This window comes from Ruditapes philippinarum, unplaced genomic scaffold (assembly GCF_026571515.1).
Source record: "Ruditapes philippinarum isolate M1 unplaced genomic scaffold, ASM2657151v2 ctg1226_1_1_1_1, whole genome shotgun sequence".
NCBI lineage: Eukaryota > Metazoa > Mollusca > Bivalvia > Venerida > Veneridae > Ruditapes > Ruditapes philippinarum.
The window spans coordinates 295,275-316,267 of record NW_026851932.1 but is presented as its reverse complement, the minus strand read 5'-3'; the positions used below and the strand labels follow the sequence as shown (position 1 = coordinate 316,267).

The window sequence follows — 20,993 nt, the reverse complement described above, 5'->3', positions numbered from 1 at the left end:
TATAAGAGATATCAACATGAAACTTTGTAGGTGAATAGATCTCAATGGGTAGATGAGCAGTGCAAAAGAACCATAACTCTGTTAAGCCTCATTTTTAGCTCGACTTTTCTATGAAAAGGGGAGCTATCCTACTCGCCCCGGCGTCGGCGTCGGCGTTGGCGTCACACCTTGGTTAAGTTTTTCGTACCACCCCACTTTATTTCAGAAGTATTACAAGTATGGCTTTGAAACTTACCATACTTGTTCACCATCATAACCTCCATCTACAGACAAGAGTACATAACTCTGTCAAGGTTTTTGACAGAATTATGGCCCTTTTTTGACTTAGAAAGTGTATTGAGCTTGGTTAAGTTTTTTGTACCACCTCACTTTATTTCAAAACCATTGGAGGTATTGCTTTGAAACTGACCATACTTGTTTACCATCACGACCTTCATCAACAGACAAGAGGACATAACTCTGTCAAGGTTTTTGACAGAATTATGCCCCTTTTTGACTTAGAAAATACATTGAATATGGGTAAAATCCACTTATTGCCTTAACCCTTTGAGATATTGCTTTGAAACTTTTAATGCTATTTCACATCATTACCCCCATCTGTACGCAAGAGAAGGTAACTCTGTCAAAGATTTGTTTTAAAAATTAAGGCCTTTTATCGACTTAGAATCTTGGTTAAGTTTTTAGTCACCCACAGCCTGTGTGAAAGAGATCCACTTGTGACCAACTGACAACATCTAAAAAAGCTTGATAAAATTTATCTATTACTAGTATTATAAGGTAACTATAATACTTTCACATACAAAGTCAAATCTATATATTATGCTGATTGTACAAAAATATACTGCTTCCTTGGCATAGATTTCTTGAAAAATTATGTTATTATGTCATTTACCAAGGTGTTCTGAGTGACGTAAAAATACCTTATTCTCTCAAAGTGGGTTTAATACTATTAAATTTATTTAAGGCTCAACTCAGTTTTTTTTTCTTTCTTACCAGCCCTCTTTTGACTTAAACATTTCAAACTTTGCTGCAGTGTTCAAGGGTATCACACAATTCAGTAAAATAATTCTTCACTAAATATCTTAATGCTCATGGCCATTGTTCACTTTAAAAATACAGAGATTCTTGTATTGCCTTTTACTGCAAAAACTTTTTTTATTGGCAAGCAATAAAAAAGTCGAGCGCGCTGTCTTACGGACAGCTCTTGTTGAATTTTCTCCCCTTTTAGAAAAATCTTGTACTGGACATAGCTGTAAAACTATAAGAGATAGCAACATGAAACTTTGTAGGTAGATAATTATATCTTAATGGGTAGATGTGCAGTGCACAAGAATCATAACTCTGCCTTGCCTAATTCTGGAGTTATTGCCCTTTGTTTATTTTTACTTTTTGAAGTTGTCCGGAACATAACTCGAAAACCATAAGAGATATCAACAAGAAACTTTGTAGGTTGATAGATCACAGTGATTAGAAGTGCAGTGCAAAAGAACAGTAACTCTGCCTTGCCCTATTTTGGAATTATTGCACTTTGAACTTTTTCCAGGGACATAACTCTGAAACTACAAGAGGTGTACTTTCCTGAGTCCAAAACCTATTCGGGGAGCATCACCCGGCTCAGACCGGGCTCTTGTTTAAAATAATTTACAAGTTTACATCACAATCAAGCCAATCAATCAATGTCTTATGCTGATTTAATTTTTGTCTTGACACTAAGTGTCGTAAAAATATATTTTATCCTCTCTTGATAGAAGGTGTTGAAGCTTTTATTTCAAGGGGGAAGCTACACAAATTGTAGTGTCAAGTGAGGTAAAATATTTTATTGGGGAGTTAATTTTTGCAAGGTATTAATAAAAAATATAATAAATTAGAATTAAGAATGTTTTTTGTAGGTTTTTTTAGAGGAAATTTGGCAAACATGAGGTCAAAATTAATTATGATTGATGTCAATAATGAAATGAAGTTTTGCCACCAGTGTAAGGCCAGGTCAGCCGGAACGTCGGGGCCCTTTGATGTTGGTACCGTCATTTAGCTAAACTTTTGATATTGAAATCTCTTAAACTTTGTATTTGTATATGAACTATTCCAAATTGAAAGCTGGGCAGATCCATTATACAAATTCGGGTTAAGAGCTTAATCTTTAAACTAATGGATCATTCTATGAAATATATCTAAATCTATATCACTGGTCTTTAAATTATGATGAAATTTGTAATCAAAGGATCAAGTTAACCAGTGCTTTCCATAATGCCCTGCAGTCAGCAAAATTGCTGGCTTCTTCAGAATTTACAACAAAACTTGATAAATAAAAATGCTTTATTAAAAATCACACCAGGAGTGCCAGGAGTGTTTTTCCACAGGTTTCTCTCCTATTTTTTATTGGCTTCTCTAGAATCTATGGAGAACACTGGTTAACGAACTAGAGTTTGACTAGGCTTTTCATTATTTGCTACTCTAATACTGAAATTCTACAAACTCACAACGGAAGGTTTCCAGTTTAAAGCAGGGGTTGTCCATGAAGTAACAATATTCAGCAAGTTAATCGTCTATAACCTTAAACATGTTTTACAACAAGTTAGCACTGGTTTTTAAATGATGAACTTCAGATTTGCAAAGGGTTGACTGACCACAGTTTGAATGTTTTAATTCTCTAATATAGTTCTGTTAAATATTGATCAAACATTGTTAAAAATTGTTGGACGACATGTTTGAGGTTAAATACTGTATATAACGCTGTCAGCTGTTCCCATCTGGAATGTATTGATCACACTGATTGATTTTATTGATTCGTATTTTAATTGAACATATTGATCATATCCGTTGAATGACATTAAAGTTTATATCAACCTTGTATAGGTCTGGCACGCAAGATTGTTCACCTCAATACAAACTGCAATTTTGTCATTATAAAAGATATAAATTGTGTATTAAAAAAAGGGCTAAAGAACAACATGTGTCATAGAAAAACTTGCTAGAATCTTCAATTATCGGTAAATTATACACTGAAGAACGTAAATGGTGCTTGATATCTGATATCAAGGTGAACATAGAATATTTTATGTCCGCTGTGATCATTTAAGATAAATATGATATTTCTCGGATAAAATTATATATATATTATATTGAAGTATGTTTTATGTTAAAACACTGGTTTATTTCATCTATATGGAAGCATACTTTTAATTCCACTTTTTTGAAGAAGAAAAGGAGTTTTCATGTTAATAATGGCATTAGTATTAACTCTACCCAGTGTCAAAAACTCTTGATATGCAGGTGTGCATTAACAGAAAAGAAACCATGGCTGCATCAACATATGGTATCAAGTCCTTAGATTTATTAAATCGCTCCCTCTGCAGTCGGGGTGGGGGGGGGGGGGGGCTTTGAATGCATCCTTGTGCTTCTGCAGATGTTAATGCACAAAAGCAGTTTGTGCCTGAAATAATGCACAGAGGTGCTCAAATAGTTCTTCCTCCACCATACAACCTTAAAAGGATTACCTATACTTACAGTGTTGGTGCAATGTCAAACCCAATAAAAAAACCTTAAAGACCACAAATTTCACAACTTTACTGTACATCAGGTCAGTCGTACCCTTACCCTGCTAGAACAGAAAATGATTTGTCGTAATTTGCCACTAGCATAGAGCCAGGTCAGACGTCACATCAGGACAGATTGACCAGACTCTATTCTGTGACTACTTAAACTTTGATATCCCCAAAATGGACTGTTCATAAAAAAAAAAAAAAAAAAAATGGAAGTGAAGGTTGAACAAAAAAATCAGCAGCTTAAGGGTAATCAAAATTTCATACTGATGACTGCTTATTTATAGTATTTTGATAATAAAACCCCTTAACAACTAAATAGACTATTCCAAATTTATAGCAGGACAATTCCATTATTCAAATTCAGCGAGTAAGTGTTAAAAGTTCCTTCAGATTACTTTTGTTTTTTTATTGCAAAATGTTTAAGAAATAACAACACTTTCAATAGTTAGTTAAAGAAACATAAAGTAACAAATACTGGGACAAAAAATTGTATTTATGTTAACCATAGTTTGAAAGCTTTTTTGTTCAGTTATAAAACAACAATGAATGAAGAGTATCATTTTCGCTATTCAATTTTACAATTGATTAAAAGTCACGGAAAAAGTTTTTAATGTATTAAACCTACTCATTACATTGAAAATAAAGGATACCATTTCTAATTAAATTCTCCAGTTACATTGATTTACAATTAAAATCTTGTTAACGGGTAAAGAATGATTGTGTTGTGGTGTACTAGTGTATCAAAACATGTTTTAACAGGGTACTTCCTTCACTGATTGATGGATTCAGTGATTTTCATGAATATCAAATGAGTTTATTTATAAAAATTATAATACATGTATATAGTTTTTTCATCATTTTTAATGTTTCGTATTGTCCCGCTGATTTTATTATTGTCACGCTGATTTCTTATTCATGGTATAACTTTCAGTTCAATGCACGAGGTATAGAGTTTTTTGTTCTCCGTTGGTAGGAAGGTGCTAATGAATAAATCATTTTTTAGGAGAGACTTGTTATTGTTTATATGTATTGAAGCTGTTTTGAATTGAGAATGGCCAATCCTGATATTGATGAGTTGAGGAGTTCTTGCTTAGAGGTTATTAAACTCTTTTTCCAAGTTGAAAAATCTCAAGATTTTAATTGGTCATTGTATATTTTGTGACAGTTTCTGAGAGAATTTTTATTTAAACCCAGACCCTGGTCACATGGTTATGTCTCTAGTTCTAAGATTTATTATGCTCCCCGAAAAAATTTCGGGGGAGCATATAGTCGCCGCCTTGTCCGTCCGTCCGTCCGGCCGTCTTTCCGTCCGTCCGTCCGTCCGTCCGTCCGTCCCCTTTTCTTGTCCGGGACATAACTTTGAAACAACAAGAGGTATCAACATGAAACTTTGTAGGTAGATAGATCTCATTAAGTAGGTGTGCAGTGCACAAGAACCGTAACTCTGCCTTGCCTAATTTTTGAATTATTCCCCTTTGTTTATTTTTACACTTTGAACTTTGTCCGGGACATAACTCTAAAAGTATAAGAGGTATCAACATGAAACTTTGTAGGTAGATAGATCTCATTGAGTAGAAGTGCAGTGCACAAGAACCGTAACTCTGCCTTGCCTAATTTTTGAATTATTCCCCTTTGTTTATTTTACACTTTGAACTTTGTCCGGGACATTACTCTAAAAGTATAAGAGGTATCAACATGAAACTTTGTAGGTAGATAGATCTCATTGAGTTAGAAGTGCAGTGCACAAGAACCGTAACTCTGCCTTGCCTAATTTTTGAATTACCCCCCTTTGTTTATTTTACACTTTGAAATTTGTCCGGGACATAACTCTAAAAGTATAAGAGGTATTAACATGAAACTTTGTAGGTAGATAGATCTCATTGAGTAGAAGTGCAGTGCACAAGAACCGTAACTCTGCCTTGCCTATTTTTTTAATTATCCCCCTTTGTTTATTTTACACTTTGAACTTTGTCCGGGACATAACTCTAAAAGTATAAGAGATATCAACATGAAACTTTGTAGGTAGATAGATCTCATTGAGTAGGTGTTGCAGTGCACAAGACCGTAACTCTGCCTGCCTAATTTTTGAATTATCCCCCTTTGTTTATTTTACACTTTGAAATTTGTCCGGGACATAACTCTAAAGTATAAGAGGTATCAACATGAAACTTTGTAGGTAGATAGATCTCATTGAGTAGGTGTGCAGTGCACAAGAACCGTAACTCTGCTTGTCTAATTTTGAATTATCCCCTTTGTTTATTTTACACTTTGAACTTTGTCCGGGACATAACTCTAAAAGTATAAGAGGTATCAACATGAAACTTTGTAGGTAGATAGATCTCATTGAGTAGGTGTGCAGTGAACAAGAACCTTAACTCTGCCTTGCCTAATTTTTGAATTATCCCCCTTTGTTTATTTTACACTTTGAACTTTGTCCGGGACATTATTTCTTTAATGTATAGAGATATCAACATGAAACTTTGTAGGTAGATAGATCTCATTGAGTAAGTTTGCAGTGCACAAGAACTGTAAAAAAATGTCTTGCCCTACTTTTGGAGTTATTGCCCTTTGTTCATTTTGACAGCTTTGAACTTTGTCTGGGGTTTGACATTACTCTAAATTATAAGAGATATTAACATGAAACTTTGTAGATAGATAGGTCTCATTGGTGGAAGTTGCAGTGCTTAAGAATCATTACTCTGCCTTGCTTATTTGAAGTAATTGCCCTTTGTTTATTTTTACTTTTTGACTTTTGTCCTGACATTACTTTAAAACTATTAGAGATATCAACATGAAACTTTGTAGGTAGCTAGATGTAATTGGATAGAACTGCAACGCTTCAAGAACCTAAACAAAGCCTGGTCTAATTTTGGAGTTATTGCCCTTTGTTCATTTTTTTATACTTTCCTGTGTCCAGAACCTTCTCGGGGAGCATCACCCGGTTCAACCGGTTCTTGTTTATTGTGTTACCCGGGCCTGGAATAAGGCATTATTAACATTAACCTTGCTTGAATTTAAAGCTGTACATTAAAGGGACCCACTGAGCATTTTTTTATATGACAGGACTAGAAAATACTCTTTTTTGAGATTTTTGTACCCTTTTGATAAAGGTTTGGAGCAATAAATTGTGTGAAAAATTTGAAATCATTAGCTCACTGTTTTTCCAGATTAATCATTTTTTGTTTTGCAAAATGTCCCGAAATGAAAAGCATTTAAATACTTTTAAATCGATCACACTAAAAATCAGTTTCCAAACTAATTCTGAGTATATTTCTTTCTTATCTCTGAGAAATGTTTCTGTTCTGTAATTATCAAGCAGTATAGAGTCTGGTTAGGCTACACTTGTTGTATGTCTTCAAACAGGAATTTGGGTACTTGTTTTCATAATTTATTTTATATCTGTTTACCTTCATTTAATACTTTCATCTTATTCTTTCTATTAAATTTTACAGTGAAAATGATGAAGTTGTTATTTTGTTAAAATTATGTCTTTTCATCATTTAACTGTATAAAGTTATCTCCGAGTCAGCAAAAATATTGTGTAAAACAAAATAAAAATTGTGAAACACATTATTATCCCTGATCAATCATTTTACTCCTTTCCCACTTTCCTAGTTCACCACTCTCTTTATGTTTATTACTGTCATGTTAAATGTGACTATCAAAGTTGAGAATGCAACTTTTGGTACAGAATAGTTTTTATGCCACCGCAGCATCTGCGATGCGGTGGCATATAGCGATTCACCTGTGTGTGTGTTTGTTTGTGTGTGTGTGTGTTATATAGATTATATAGTGAACTTAAAAAATCTTCTTGTGAAAAACCCACTTGTCCAATTTCAACCAAACTTGGCAGGATTGATCCTTGGGTGAAGGGCTTCCAAAGTTGTTCAAAGAATTTCATTCCATGCAGAAATCTGGTTGCCATGGCAACCAAAAGGAATTATAAGAATAAATTTAAAAAATCTTCTTGTAAAGACCCAAAAGGCCTAGAGCTTAGATATTTTGCATAAGGCATTGTCTGGTAGACCTCTACCGAGATTGTTCAAATTATAACCCTGGGGTCAAAATCGGCCCCGCCCAGGGGGTCATTGATTTTCACTATATGTACATATAGTAAAAACTTAAAATACCTTCTTGTAAAGACCCAAAAGGCTAAGAGCTTAGATATTTTGCATAAGGCATTGTCTGGTAGAGGTCTACCAAGATTAATCAAATTTTAACCCTGGGTCAAAATCGGCCCCGCCCCGGGGTCATTGATTTTTCACTATATGTACATGTAGTAAAAACTTAAAATAACTTCTTGTAAAGACCAAAGGCCTAGAGCTTAGATATTTTGCATAAGGCATTGTCTGATAGACCTTACCAAGATTGTTCAAATTATAGCCCTGGGGTCAAATCGGCCGCGCCCCGGGGGTCATTGATTTTCACTATATGTACATATAGTAAAAACTTAAAATACCCTTCTTGTAAGACCCAAAAGGCTGTGAGCTTAGATATTTTGCATTAAGGCATTGTCTGGTAGACCTCTACTTCAGATTGTTACAAAATATAGCCCTGGGGTCAAATCGGCCCTGCCCGGGGTCATTGGTTTTCTTATATGAATATATAAAAACTTTATAGTAAAATAATTTCTTCTAGCAAATGCTAGAGGTTAGATATTTTGCATGAAACATTGTGAAGTGAACTTCTAGCAAGATTGTTCAAATTATAGCCCTGGGTCAAAATTGCCCCTGCCCGGGGTCATTTGATTTTCAATATATACATAAAGTAAAATTAAAAAATCTTATTGTCTGAAGGTACAAGGCTTAGAGCTTGAATATTTGTTAAATGATATCATCTATAGGTACTCTACCAAAGTTGTTCAAATTTTGCTCAGATTGTGTCAAAATAAGACCCGCCCCATGGGCCATAGGTTTTCCTTATATGTTATATATAGTAAAAACTTAAAAAAATCATTCTTCTCTAAATTTACAAGGCTAGAGTTAAGATATTTTGCATGAAACATTATGTGAGTGAACCTGTAGCAAGATTGTAACACATTATAGCCCTGGGGTCAAAATTGGCCCCACCCCAGGAGTCATTGATTTTCACTATGTACATATAGTAAAAAAAAAAGAAATATTTTGTCTGAAGGTACAAGGCATAGAGCTTTTGATGTTTGCTCTATAATATATTCTATGGGTTCTCTACTAAAGTTGTTTTTAATTATGCCCCTAGTGTTAAAATTGGCCCTGCCCAGGGGCAGTGATTCTCATTATGTTCACATAGTAAAAACAGAAAATAAAACAAATCTTTTCTGAATAGGAGAAAGCTACAGCTTAGATATTTGACTTGAAATGTTGTTTTGGTGGACCTGTATCAAGATTGTTTTGAATTAAACCCTTGGGTCCAAAATTTTGCCTTGCCCAAGGGGACAGTGACCTACTTCTTGTCCTTTGATGTACAGCAATGAAATTTTGACCCATGTGCACAGTTTTAGTTGTAAAATTGAACTTTGATATCAGGTGAACTAGATTTTGATGATGTGACCTACTTTCTTGTCCTTTAAAGTACAGCTATGAAATTTGAACCATGTGTACAGATCTAAGATGTTAAGTGAACTTTGATTTCAGCTGACCTAGATTTTGACAAAGTGTCTACTATGTTGTCCTTTGATGTAGTCATGAAATTTAGGCTGTGTGAAATATGACCTTCAACACCAATTTCACTAGACTCAAGTGCATTGATATATTCCTACTCTGATCTTTTATTGAGTTAACAACAGATTTAACTATCTGATAATAAGAATTAGATAGGTCAGGGATCTATGCATTATGACAATCTTCAAATTGTATAGAAACAAAGAAAATCTGTTCCTACACTACTATTTAGTGTTGTATTAATGCGGGTGGCATAGCATTTTTCTCAAATGCAATCTTGTTTTCATCTAACTGGGGATAAGGTTTCAGAAACTTGTTAAAAAGTTGATTTCTATTAGTGAGGTTTTAATTTAAGCCGTGTTAAGATATTTTTACTTGCGGAGTTTTTATCGGATTATTGATGTTTTTAAAATACCCCCCGACTTGCTCTTATCTCAACACTGGCCTCCCTTTCTGTTGTTTAGGGTTTTTTGCGTTTTTTGACAGCATCTTTCACATTTCCCATTTTATGTACACGAAAATTTTTTTTAAAAGTTCGTCGCTTGGTTGGCTTGGGTTATTTTTATCAAAACCAGCAGCGTAGGGTTTGAAACAACCAGAGATTTTTAGAGCATTATATATGGAAGTTTTTTCGGCAGTGAGGGGCTAGAAATTAGTGGTTCTAGCAAGATCCCCCTTTTGCCCGAAAAATGCACAAGGGGCACCCCCAGTTTTTTTTTTTCTTTGTGTAAAATCTTTTGTCCATCCTTTTTTGTTTCAGTATGGTATTTCATACCCATTTAAAGGTTTTGATTAGAGTTTAATACTTCGTTGCTGCTCGCTATAATGCGATAATGGCCTGAAGATGTCCGTAATGGCCTTGAAATACCCTAAATTTTGTTACTATATAATAAATAATAATTACCAATGTTACAGGTACACCTCATGCACCCACTGGTTTCTTTAAATGTTAATATATCTTATTGTGGCAGATAATCTTATTGTGACAGATAAATGATTTGTTAAGTAATAAGTTTTACAGTGTTTGCTCTGAATTATTTCCCCGTCAAGTATCATTAAACACGTGGCAACCACTTTAATATTCGTGTAACTACTTACCATTACTACTTACCATGTCAGAGTGTTTTTTATACCGACTGCCATATCTCTTGTCTGTCTGACCCGCATGTGACTGGGTCGTTCCGATAATGTGATTGACATGATCCCGTTCGAAACATTTTAACATTTTTCTCTGTTACAAAAATAAAACAATTTCTGTATTTGGGCACATTTTATGCAAATACAATCTACTTCGGAATGCTGATGAATTACACGTCAATGAAAATGTAAATAAGTTCCGAGATAAGTTATCTGTACTCAATGCCTCGATTTCACGTATTGATTAGAGTTTATTGCCGTGTTAGGACATATATCTGATAGTGGGTATATACAGTATACCTCTGAATTGCAATAATAAACCTCTTCTTTTATTGAGTTGCCAAAACCTTACTGATAAATAATTAAACAGCTTGCAATTTGCTTTCTATGTCTTTACAAATGGACGTGTCCAGCTTTGAATTTGGAATGGTCCATCAGTATTTAACAGGATACTTAAATTAAAGGGACTCAACTGAAGCTTTTTGACATGAATGGACTAGAATTATTTTTTTAAATTTAATGTTCCATTAAATGTACGTCTAGACAAATAACTTGTATGCAAAATTGCAGATCATTTACTCACTATGTTTTTCCAAAATCAGTATTCTGATTTTAAAAAAATATTCCAAAAATGAAAAGCATTTCACTCCAACTGGGCTAAGAATAGCACAAAGGACGATGTTCCAATTTATTTCTGAGTAAAATTCTCAATTATCTTTTGCATATCTTTTTGTTTAATCTGCATAAGAATTTCAAGTTTTAAGATTTTAGGCTTTTGGACCTCAGTGGAGTTCCTTTTAGTTCACAACAGTAAATAGTCCAGAGACTGTAGTACTAATAGCATTGATTAGTTGATATTGTAGTACCCAAGGTTAAGCATTACTGTGGTTTCACATTAGCTTTTCATTTATTATTAAGAAGGCATTGTAAACCATGACATTGTAAAGCTAATGCACTGTAATATTCAAAGTCAAAATGTAAAGGCCGAAGATGAAAGGTGGCATTGAAACTCTATAGTTTTCAAAATGTCAGATCTTGGGATTCCAGGATTTTTTTTTGAAGATTATTAATAGAGATACAATGTAATCATGTGTGTCCCTTAGTTAGCATTGCCAAGTAAATCAGAGTTGATTTTTAAATGACACTTTATTCCTGGTTTAATTGGTTTCAATAAATTTGATATACTTTAAATTTGAGCATAGATTAGCATGATTTCACCACTCTTGAATCCTAAAATAGTATTTTTTAAAGTGACATTAACATAATGTCATAATGATATTTTAATGTCATTTTATCTCTTAAGGGATGTCTATTGGCTTTTTACTGCTAAATTTTATAGGCTTTGAAGTATAAAGATACCAAATTTATTTTCACTCATGTTCATACTGTGTTCATGGGCACGAAGTTTCGGAGATTTGTCAAAAAGAACATTTTCATGGGTTTTTAAATTCATGGACTGTCTATTTTTCCAAAAGGTAACTTGTAAATAATGTGATACATATATAGTCTCACAGCAGACGCCATGAAATTTTTTTGTTGGATCTTAAATTTTGTGTCTACGAAAACCAGAAAATAATTGACTGATGAATAATAATGATTTTGCAGTATATGATACTAAGAAATTTCAATCAAGTGAGTTATGTTACATGACAGGGGATATGAATTCAATGAATTTGTTTGTTTGATCAGTGTGGTACAGGGATGTTTATATATTTGCTGATAGCATGATACCATGGTTAGAATAAAAATAAATAAATTACTTAAACTCTCCTGTGTGTGTACCATGAGGGAATAAAGCATTGCCAGAATACTTGACTGCTCCTGTGATTTAAAAATCTGTTACCCCCCTGTAAAGTACTTGCTTTTATGACATACCTTACTTGTACATAATTTACTATGTAAGTGTTTGTGTTTGTGCCACATTCACAAGTAAGACCTGTAGAGTTTACCATTTACTAGTATGAATGAGAATTACCATGCTGATCTAATACCATTGTAATATATTATGTTAAATTTGAAAAGGTAAAAGTTAAAAGGGTTATGAAATAAGTATATTGCTCTATTACCTCTATTTAGTTCTCCAAGATTATACTAGAAAGGATCAGATTTGTGCCTCTGCACCTTGTGAGATTCAAACCTGGTAAAATCCATTCGATTAAAATACAAGATACAGGTCAAGATATTCTTATAATAACCCTAATTTACCTCAAATTAGGGATACAGATTTCAGTTTTGTTATGAATATATAACTCTTTATATTCATAATGACAGATGGTTTTTATTATGATATTAATATCAAAGTGGGTAACACTCCTACTTCCTGTGCTCACAACTTCATCCTGTGCTCACATCTACATCCTGGCAAGAAATATTACAAGTTGAAGTAACTAAACTTTCAACAATAATAATCCATGAAATGAAAGGTGTTTATACATGTGCTCACAATGAATCTTACACATTAAAATATAGACTCACAAGAAATGATACAGTGATCCCGGTTTCCCACATATTGTTGTAAAATCTATATACATCATGTAATGTGCCATTATGAACTACTAACATTGTATTGTTTATTGTATAAGAATCATATGTACATGTATATAAATGAGTTGATTTTGTGATTCAGCTATAAAAAGATATCTTGTCTTATTTAGCATTTTTCTGAGTTTTGGTTCAGGTCACTGAGACTAAAAATAGATTTTCCTACTTTGCCTCATAAGAAGGCTTAAGAAGGCCTTGTTTTAAGTTTTGTAAAAGTGAATTTTGGGGCATTTGTTAGTTTCTCCAATATTCTTGATTCTATTTGATGCAGCAATCAGGACATTAATCCTTAACATACTAGTGGTAAATTGAATCTGCCCATGTGGCTTGTGCAGACCAAGTTCAGCCTGATCATAGTCTGCACTGTTTGCCATTCAGTCAGTTCTTATTTTGAAAGTTTACCTAAAAATGATGAATGGTCTTGTCCAAATTGAAAGATGGACAAGTCCGGCATGTGGTAACGTTCTAGAATTAACAGATCTTAATAATTTAAGATATCATAATCATGATATAAAATAAAGAAGACAATTATTTTGTTTATTTTCAGGCTGTGTGTGTGAGAGGAGGAAGTCAGGGTGATGGTTAGAACACATAAAATGATGACATCACAGATTTCATCATAACTTTATCTCCTTCAGAAGGATTTAACATATTGTGGAATGAAATTCTACACTATATGGACATAGACCTGTCTGCTTAATAAAATACAGGAACCAAGATTTCAAAAACTTTATTAAATATTATATAAAAAAGTAGCAGTACAAAAAACAAATTATTTGTCCAAAATTATTTTTGTCGGAGATATTAGTGAACTTAATCAAATTCCATGTGCATTTTTCTGAGTTTTGTGACTAGTTTTCAAACAGACAATAAAAGTAAAAGACACAGCAATTAAGGCCTGTACCTTTAATATAGGAAACAGAATTTTAACAAAGTCAGGAATAGTCCTATCTTATAGTTGTTTCTGCTGACTCGGCAGAATTTGTGCAAGATTTAAATACATAATATTGCAATGTAAAAAGATCATTTTCAAATTTTTCATTGTCATTTTTGTAAATTTCAGCATATTTCAATAAATGTCATACATCCCACACAAGTATTGTTGTTTATTGTTTCGCCCTAAATACCATGTATGTATAATTTGTCATATAGATTTTCTGTCAGCTGTTTTGAATAATAGTGTAATATATGGCTGGGTTTGGATTTTAATAAGTTAATCTACCATGATCTTTTATTGATTTTCTATAATTCTAATTCTTTGGTATGAATTAAGCTAAGCTATAGATCCATTTATTGTTTGATTATTTTATGATAAATGATTTTTGATGAAATTGTAGAAAATCTGAGGGGGGGCCTTTTCCCCCACATATGCTTACCACCATTATTCAATTACAATACTGGTTTATATTTTCTTAAAATGCACTTTAATGATTTATAGATGATAAGAAAAAGAAATTAATCATTTATAGAACGGCAGTTTTAAACTTAAAAATTTGAGTCCTTCCAGTAAATCATGGTTTTTCATTGAATATTGACATTGTGAACATGTACAGTATGGAGTTGTTGCAGAGAATGAAATTTTCCAATTTGTATGATTATATATTTTGATTTTAAACAATAGAGCTATAGAGTTAAACTCCAGGTCATGGATAGAAGCATCAAATTCATTTGTTACAGAGTTTGCCATTATGTCTGACTGCTAGGTTGTATTGCTATGTGCTCAATATTGATGTCTAAAGAACTTGACTAACACTTTGTTTTTGCACATTCCTGGTGTTATAGCATTGACTTAAATGCTTTCTCGTTCAACACTGTGAGTTAAAGTCCTGCCAAGACAGTTAAAATCCGACTTGTCGAACATCAGTGGTACTAACTTAAGGCTACCTGGAACCCAAAACTGATTAGCTTACACCACCAGCGTAGAGCTAGGCCAGCCTGCACTTATATGCCAATCTGACCAAGCTGTATTATATAGGCTGACTAACTTTAAATTTTGATCTTGATCTCCCCAAAATAAATAACAGACAGTTCCAAAAATGGAAACTGATAAGTCCAGTTAAGAAATTAAGCAGATTAAGGCTTAAGACCATCAGCTGTAGTGTCAGTTAAGACATTAATGGAATGGCATCCAAGGTTTACCCATGCAAGTTTTGTTGTGACTAACAAATCCCAACAAAGAAACACAATTGGGGCCTTGGTCAGTTCTGATCATTAAAAAGAAGAGGTTCGATCTTCTAAAATAAAGAAGACAACAGTATAATAATCTGCTCTGAGACAATGTGTGGATGTGCAGATTGGCATGGCTCTAAAGATACTGAGGGTAGTGACAAAGTTAATTTGGCAGGTTAACTGCTGATTTATATAAGCCACCTCTAAATGATTAATCATAGGGGATTTTTTAAAGATTTTACCTTTTGGAAATAATTATTAATAAAAATCCCCGGCCTTGTCTACAGTACAATAGTACCCTTGTCTACAGTACAACAGTACCCTTGTCTACAGTACAACAGTACCCTTGTCTACAGAACAACATACCATAATAAGAATACACATTAAGAGAGACAAAAAAATAAATTGTCCCGGAAACAAAAATTGAAAATGTGTGTAAAATTTAATTATTATATATTAGAACCAAAGCATAAGGAAATTTTGAATGAACAGTTAGTGTCAATAGCAACAAAATATAAAAGGAAATATGTTGATATTGTTGACATCATTTCTATAGATTTTTTTATATTTTTGTCGAGACAAATTCAATACATTGGCACGATAATATCGATTGTAGTTTTATTATATAGATAACAAAATATAAATCGAAATAACCATGGCGGAATAAATACAAACAAAATAAATGTATATTAATCATCTAGTGATAACGGGTAAACATATAATTGTAATAGTAACATATCAATTTTTTTTCTGTACTTCTCCGCCTATGTGACCCAAATCTCAACTGCCGTGGGGAACACAATTTGGAATTAATCTCTTAGGAATACAATATTTACACAATATTTATTGGCACTATTACCAGTTGTTATACTATGAATAATTATAACCTGTTGACCCCCTATGTTTTGTACACAGTATCGACCTTGGATCTAGGTCGGTTGTAACGTACAAAGCTATTAAATTATGTTCTACCTGTCATCTTAATAGTTTTCTTTTTAACGGTTAAGAAATTATAGAAAAATGGTGTCCATTTTTGTACTGTTAATCGATTATTGACGTATTTAACTGGTTTACTGGGTTTTTTTCAACATTTTTATTTTTTTTCACTGAAAATATACTGTAGACAAAATTTTGTAAGTCTGTATTCAGAAAAAAAAAGAATTGGTGTTTTGAAAAATAAATGTTATTTTGATTTAATGAGGGATGGTAGATTTATTGTTCATACTTAATTCTTTAGAAAATAGATGAATCAAAATGCATGTATTGGGAGTGCTACATACATGTATTCAGGTCATTTACCTTATTGTTCAAATAATAAACTTTCATCCGAACAAATAAGAAAGACATCTTTGAACAACTTCTTTCATGGATTTATAATGATCCCCTAGTAACAATACAACAGAAAAAAAGAAAAAAACTTGAAACACCACAAGAACCAATTAAACATTTTAGCATGAAACGATCATGATTTTTTTTATTTTGTATTGTTTACATCAATTTAGTGTCAATTTAGTTTTAAAAAATTGAAGCAAAATCAAATAATCATTAATGTAAGTTAGAAAAAACCTGTGAACAATCAAGCCAATTAGCTAAAAAAACCTGAAGCAGCTAGCTATAAATGGTTTTACAAAATTAATATCATGTTGCAAAAAAGTCAAGTATGCTGACCTCTAAACAAAACTTTTTTCCTTATTATAATGTAGAATGTAATTATATTAGTAGATTTTTGTAAAATAACAGTTCTTAAGTTTTGAAATTTAGGTCAACCGTGTTTTCTTTTCAAAGGTTTTCGTTTAAGTGCCTTTAAAAGTGTTCTACAGCCGTGTTTATACACAGGTCTTGAAATTTTAACAGAAAATTACGCTCCTTTTAGAGGAGTCAATAAAGTATTGAACAAGTTTAAGCCCTGTTACACCGTAGCTTACAGTTTTACTTTATTTCATATTTGTATTGGATTAATACCCCAGTATTCAAACAATAATTCCACTGATAATAGCAGTTACCAGATAAAAATAGCTATGTTGAAACGCAAAAATTCCCCCTATAAGTTATGAATAAGAAAATATTTACATGAAATTTAATAAAAATGTATTGAACCACAGAATTTTTTTCTTTTTTTGAAAGATTATAGTCATGAAAAGGCAGAAAATTTGGATTCAAGTTTAATCTTATAAGCACTGAAGTTTACTTGCACAGAAAAAAAGAAAAATCACTGTCCATGCAAGGTGCACATTACAAATAGAAATGAGAATTTTTATATTTGTCATGTAAATATTATGTAAGTGTAAAAGATGTGTTTTAAAGTGATATTATGCCCACTCCATGGTTTAAAGTGAGTTAACAAGTCAAAGTTGACATTTTGCCATAAATTCTTTCGATTTTATAATTTAATTAGCATGAAGGATATATAACTCGTGTGGCCCATGGATATATTTCTGTAAATATTCATCAGAATTTACCTGTAATGATCAATTTATATGGGGAAAAAAAGTGGGACAGTATTTTATTATTTAGGCAGATTTATATTTTATCTGAAACATTTTTCAATATCAGCTGTTAGTAAATCACCATTATACATGTAATTATCAGTCTTTTGAAATATTAATTTAATTCATGTTAACTTGACTGAAAAAAATGAGCATAGTATTGTGCAATTTTTTGATACATGTTACAATTTCTTCTATTGCGCAACTCCTACATTTCTTAAGAAATTACAATGGAACTGTCACATATGTATAGTGACCATGACCCCTGCTGCTTTTTTTTTTCAAACAAAATTATTAGGCCATTTGATCACTTTTTTCACATACTGTATGTATTTTTGGCAGAAAACCTGGTTTTATGACAATGTCCTATAATCCTTGTCACTGCATTAATTTGATAGAATTAAATACACAAAATACTTATGATCTAAATGGTAGTTAAATATTCAGTAAATAAGATAATTGCAAACACCATTAAAAGATTATTATTTTTCAATATATTTTTTTATATCTGCCATAGTTAAGAGTATCAATCAATGCATTCTTTCATCGATCTAAATTAAACCAGTCAAATTGTCAATGTGACATGATTGGCTTTAATGACATTAATTTAATATCATTGCTGACATTAAATGGTATATTGAACAATTACTGGATAAAAGGCCTACTCTTTTGACATGAAAAAATTAATTTCAAAAGAAACATATTAGACCTGAAAAGTAATTGAATTGAAAATACAGAAATTGCCATTAAATTGTGCAATTTACTGAAAAATTATATTAAACGAAAAATATTTCTGCATATTTTTGACCTAATTGAAAAGGGCCGTGCAAATTAGCCTCATTCAGTCTATCATTAGTTTAAATTTTTATCTTAACCAATCATTTGGATACATGATACACCATTATGTGCTAATTTTCATTGAATTCAATCAGATTGTCTACCGACTTTATTTATATTGACACGCATATTAGTCGCAATTGTTTAAAATTGGGAACTATTTGTTTTAAGATATGTAATCCTGCGGAAAGGTGGTGTCTGTTCATCAGATTGGTGATGGTTCTCAATGGCGGGCAATGACCCATGTGCGATCCTTTATGCTCAAACTTGGTGTGAAGTAAGCTTTAGATCCTGGAGTGGGTATGGGCAACAGACCTGAGAGTTACGGGTCAAAACACATTCTTGGAGGAATTCCATAATTTAGAATATAATTTCATAAGCTACTTAATATAATTTGCATTGATAAATATCTTAAAGTCTGTTTCAATATATTTAATTTAGTCTATAAAGTTTTGTGTTGTAAACTGGTTTGGTAAAGGTTATGTGTTTGTGTATAAAAAATAACAAGATTTAATGGACTCCTGGCCAAAGAGGAGAGATGAAATATTTCTTTAACCTTTGTCTGCAATTAATTTTAACAAGCTCTTAACTTGCTGTATTATTTATTGAATTTTTGAAACTGATCATTTATAAATTAAGGAATTTCAATAGCAAATTGCACAAAAATGAGCTACCTACAGTATCATAGGACCTGATTAGACTGTAGTGTACAGATATGCATATATTGTTGGAAAAGGCTAATCACTAAGTTCCGATAGATTAAGGGTTAAAGATTAATGATTTTAAGACATTTTCTGTCAACAATCAGCAGGTATACCATCAAACCAATGCCATCTCAGCATGCTCATCTATACTACAGGTAGGCCTAGTACACTGTTAGCCACTCATGTGACATTTAAGTAAATCCAACAAAGTATTATTTCTTAAATTAAAGGAGATGTATTTAGTATTGCAAAAATTGATTTGGTAGAAAAATATTCCATTCTTTTCTGGCCATTGTTAGGTATCCTGCTTTAATTGGACTGCTTTGAATTTAGAACAGTCCAAGAATCTACTCAAATTCAGCAGCCAACTCGAGTTAACAACATGGGAGTTGACAACAGTAGTTGTTAAAAAAAAAGAAAAGACAACAGTTATTGTAAGAATAGACTGTCAGGGTATGAAGCAATATTTAAAGGAGCTCCACTGAGTTCCAAAGCCTACAGACATAAAAAAAAATAATGAAAATCATACAAAGATCAACTACGGCATTTTAAACATACAATTTATTATAGTCATAATGGAAAAAGACAATATTAATAAAGAAATATGCTCAGAAAATTAAATTGGAAATTCAATATTTAGTGCAATTCTTATCTATAGAAGCCTTTAAACACATTTAAGTTCAGGTAATTTTGCATAATAAAAGATTATTCTGGAAAATTCCAGATGAGCAAATGATATGAAATTTTGCAGACATTTAAGTTATCTGACTTAGTCATCAAATTGTTTAAAAATCTAGAAAAAAATATTTCCATTTCTGTCATTTAAAAAAAAAATCAGGAGAGTAACCTTAAAAAAAATCAATTAAAAAAAATATAAAATATTCAAATTATTTCGTCAGACAATTTCCTATATTCATAAGTTAGCATACTAACTAGAATAGGTTATAGCTTGTTTTATGTTCATTTATTCCAGTCCATTTAACATGTAGACTGAATGGATAATGTTTTGAAACATGATATAGTGGATTATGTTACCAATCTTCACAGTGTGTTTTTACAATGTATATTGCACAATATAATTAAAGATTTAAAACATTCAGATTTGCCTGATCAACACTTTTGAGGCCAACTTGCCAGGAAACCTACATTCCTAATAAAATATTCATTGAATCTATCAATATACGCTTTTCATGTTTTGCTATGAACTTTCTCTGCTGGCTATAGTTGTCTTAATGGGTTTTGATATAGGAAAATCCCATTAAGCTCGCACCTCCATCCCACTTCAAAAAAAAGATATTATTTTTTATCAGAGACTTTATATAAAGGTCCATGTTTTGATTAGATCTTACAATTTTTGGTGTCCTGCTACAGTTTCCAGGCAGTTATTTCACTGGCTCTAAAGCTGATCTATATTTTGCTCTTTTTATGCATTTTGTGATCTAGTACAATACATTTTGGTACTTACTTCAAATTCACTCTGATGGGAATAGACCTAAGCCTCATGATTACTTACTTCAAATTCACTCTGATGGGCATAGACCTAAGCATCATGATTACTTACTTCAAATTCACTCTGATGGGAATAGACCTAAGCCTAATGATTTTTTTTTTTTTGGGGGGGGGGGGGGGTGGTCGCAAAAATGTGCTGCAAGTCCAATTGTTTTGGGTTTTTTTTAACTGCATGATTTGAAAGAAAATTTCTATTGGTAAGTCTGTTATATAAGGTGAAAAATCACTGTCAGCATTACTTTCTTCTAATATGCTCTTAATCCATTACTTTCAATAATATTATAAACACATGTTGGGCCTATTTAGAGAAGAAAAAAATCATTTTTTAGGCTTTATGTGTCTTTAAGAGAGCTGATATGTAGGTAGGTTGACATAGGTACTTAAGTCATTAACTATTGTGACCAGTTTTCAAAAGTCATAAAAAAGAAT

General features: G+C 32.3%; 1 protein-coding gene across 1 annotated transcript in view; it reads left to right on the top strand.

Moving 5' to 3' along the window:
- LOC132743240 (WW domain-binding protein 11-like) overlaps positions 1-13,948 on the top strand; it is a 33,702-nt gene extending 19,754 nt beyond the window's left edge. The window contains exon 16 of the mRNA XM_060731779.1: positions 13,407-13,948. The gene's annotated coding sequence lies outside the window, so the exon portion shown is untranslated. The remainder of the gene's footprint in view (positions 1-13,406) is intronic.
- The last annotated feature ends 7,045 nt before the right edge of the window (positions 13,949-20,993 follow it).